Below are 3,857 nucleotides of genomic sequence, written 5' to 3' on the forward strand. Positions count from 1 at the left end.
GCCTGTAACCTATGGTGGAACTTTGGTGATTCAATTCCTCCATATCTCAGTTTCATCGGTGAGAAGGTTAGATGGGACCAATCCTAATGTCCCTCCAGCTCTGATATTTCTGGCCCAATCCAGGAGATGTCCAGGATCAATCAACAGACTCTCCAGAGTTTAGAGTCTGTAGATCCTATCTTTAACAGTTAAGGATGGAGATAAAGATAAGGATGGGAAGGAACATCAAGATGTGCCTAAGGCTCATTCAAAAGTCAAAGAAGGTCTAATGTGACAGGGGTTGGACTTGAGGGGAGATAGAGACGAGCCCCTGTGAGGGAGATGGGAAGCCAGCCATCAGTAGGTAGGCACGGGAGTGGCACAGGGACCATACCATAGAGGTGGCACCTCAGAGCCACACCCAGAAGCCCAGGTGCCGGAGGCAGAAGCTGAGATATTTCACTGTCCTATGGTGTGGAGCTGTGGGCTAATGCGTCAGACTGCAAAGTCATTTGAACTGCAAGGCCGGTGGTTCAAGCTCACCAGCTGCTTCTTAGAAACCCTATACAGGGTCGCTATGGGTCGGAATCGACTAGACAGCACTTAACAACAACAACAACAACAACTTGTAGACAGCATATTGAAGGATCTTGTTTTCTTATCCCTTCTGCTTTCTCTGTCTTTCATTCCTCCTCCCCTCATTCTGCAACTAAACACACTCATGAAATCTTGTAAGCCAGCCTCTTCATGCCTTTGTATCCCCACAATTTTTGATAGCCAATGTGTACATTTCTCATTTTAGTAACCCAGTACACTGAGGAAACAAGGTTGTTCCTTGATATGAGGAATCCTTCCACTCCGGTTGGGATTTTGAGTCACTACATTCAAAGGCAAAAGTATAGTTCATCAAATTGTAGCAATTTACCCTTGATCTCAGTATCAAACATCTCTTAGAGAGGTCTTTTTGAATCAGATTTGCCTAATGCAGTACATCATTTGATTTCTTGACTGTTGCTTCCATGAGCATCGATTGTGGATCCAAACAAAATGAAATCTTTGACAACCTCAATCTTTTCTCCGTTTATCATGATGTTACTTATTGGGCCAGTGGTGAGGATTTTTGCTTTCTTTACATTGAAATATAATCCATACTGAAGGCTGTAGTCTTTGATCTTCATCAGTCAATATTTCAAGTCTTTTTTATTTCCAGCCAGCTAGGTTGTGTCATCTGCATTTTGACAACTTCCAGGAGCCCTGGTGTGGCACTGTGGGTTAAGGCACCAGACTGCAAAGCCATTTGAACTGCAAGGTCGGTGGTTCAAACACACCAGCTGCTCCTCAGAAAACCTATACAGGGTCACTATGGGTCCGAACCAACTCAATGATACTTCACAACAACAATCTTCCTAGAGTCATACTTCATAAATTCCATGTTCCAATTATTAATGGATGCTTGCATCTGTTTCTCTTCATTTTGAGTTGTACCTCATCAGCAAATGAAGGTCCCAAAAGCCTTACTCCAGTCATGTCATCATGCTCAGCTCTACTTTGAGGAGGCAGTTCTTTGCCAGTTGTATTTTGATTGCCTTCCAACCTGAGGGGCTTATCTTTCAGCCCTGTATCTGACAATATTCGGGTGCTCTTCTTAAGGTTTTCAGTGACTAACCATTCAGAAGTGGTCTGCCTGTCTGTCTTCCTAATTTGTCTTTGTCTAGAAGTTCTGTTGAAACCTGTCCACCATGGGTGGACCCTGCTAGTATTTAAAATACCATAGCTTCCAGCATTACAGCAGCACCCAAATCACCACAGCATGACAAACTGACAGGTGAGTGGTAGAGCTAGAAGGTAGATACGTGTTACCTTAGGTAATGGGGAAGGCAATATACAACAAGAGGGCGGTCAGTAAAACATGGTGGAAGCAGGGGTATACATGGGAAGTAGTGCAAGGGTTAAAGGCAACAGAGGCAAATACTGTTATAGACACAGTTCTACAAGTAGATGATCTCCAAGTAGATGTATGGATAGCCACAGGCCTATCAGGTATGGGAGGGAAAGTAGGAGTATACACATGAACATATATAAGTTTGACTGAGGATATTTACTCACATGTATTTATCTTTGCTACAAATATGTCCATGAGTGTGCTAGAACATCGAGGAGATAAAGTTATGAAAACTTCGTAGACACTTCTTAGAAAACTTGCCTCAAACACCTTGCTAGAATGAGCTGCTGGGCCTGAGGGCTCAGATCCATGGTCTCCGAGGACACCAAGATTAATTGTCATAACGTAGTCCACAAAGACAATGTTCTACATCCTGCTTTGGTGGGTAACAACTAGGATCTTAAAAGTTTGTGAGTGGCCATCTAAGGTGCAACTATTGGTCTCTCCCTGCCCAAAGGAAAGAAGAATAAAGAAAATTGAAGATGATTGGAAATAAGTAGTCCAACTGACCAATGGACCACAGTATTCACAACCCTGAGACCAGAAGAACTAGATGGCAATTGGCTGCCACTACCAACTGTGCTGAAAGGGATTGCATTAGAAGGTCCTGAACAGGCTGGAAGGAAAATGTGGACCAAAGCTTAAAACCATATAAAAGACCAGGCTTTCTGGTCAGATAGAGACTGATGCAACACCCAAGACTATGGTCGTTGGTCACTCTTGAGGTCTGTAACTGAACTTACCCTCATGGTTCAATTTCCATTCATACAATAGACAAATCTATAAGGGAAACAACTGTACTAGGGAGGTGCGTACTCTTTAGACTCATCAACCATTTGTGATCTACAGGACAGCATTTACCCAAAAATAAAGTTCAAAAGAGTTAGGAAATAAGGAGGAATGAAAACAGGAAACACAGGAAGGATGTAGAAAAAATGATGTTACATCAAGGGCGTTGCAATCAATGACATGAAACAAAATGTCTATGAATTGTTGAATGGAAAATTGATCTGCTCTGTAAATCTCCACCTAATTCACAGGTTATTTATTTTGGCTATCAAATGATCCTTTATTGAACCTTTTCTTTTGTAGTCCTTAACTAGCTTGATCTCAGTATCAAACATCTCTTAGAGAGGACCATTATGGAAGTCATCTATGATGTCATGAGGGTGGTGGCCATCAATGTTGCAGCCCACAAACTGGGCAGTCCCCAGGTTCTCTTTAATAATCTCAGAGAGTTCTTTGTCTTTTAAGTTGCCTTTTCATGTCTACAGCTCTCCTTTGAGGCAAGGACCATGTTTATATTTACAATAAATCCCCATGATGTCTCATGTGATGGGCAATGCTGATAATCTCATTTAAAGTGATATTTCCACTGTGCTTAATATTTTAATGCTGCTTTCTGTCTTTGGGTGATTACCTGAGAGCTTTAATGATCAGGGCAGGGGCAGAAGGCACCACCTCAATCTGAACCTGTCTGTTCTGAATGGTCAGTTTCACCCTAATCCTTAACCCTTTCCAGTCACCAGTTAGTTGCCTTGACAATGTCATCACCAACCTTTTTTGGAGATGAACCCAGGGGGCTGATCTTGGGGGCAAGTGCAGTCTTAGCCCCAACATCCCCATCTGTGTGCCTTAGGTACATGACTTTGACTTTGTTGGAATCAAACTTGGGCTGCATAGTGGAGGTGGCTGACATTAGAAGAACCCAGATGTGGGACAACCGAAGAAAGTTGCACCTACAGCTCCTCTGAGGTGAAAGCCCAATTCACAATTTAAAGGACAGAGAAATAAAAGGAGAGTGAAGCTAGCTGAGAGGGAGGGATTTCAGTACCACCAAGAGAGATGAACCTGAAGTGGAGCATATCCTTAAAACCCAGGATCCCTGAACTGAGAACCTCCTAAACCCAGGGAAAGACTGATGCCAAGGCATATG

The sequence above is a fragment of the Chrysochloris asiatica genome, unplaced genomic scaffold (assembly GCF_000296735.1).
Source record: "Chrysochloris asiatica unplaced genomic scaffold, ChrAsi1.0 scaffold00062, whole genome shotgun sequence".
In the NCBI taxonomy this organism is placed as follows: domain Eukaryota; kingdom Metazoa; phylum Chordata; class Mammalia; order Afrosoricida; family Chrysochloridae; genus Chrysochloris; species Chrysochloris asiatica.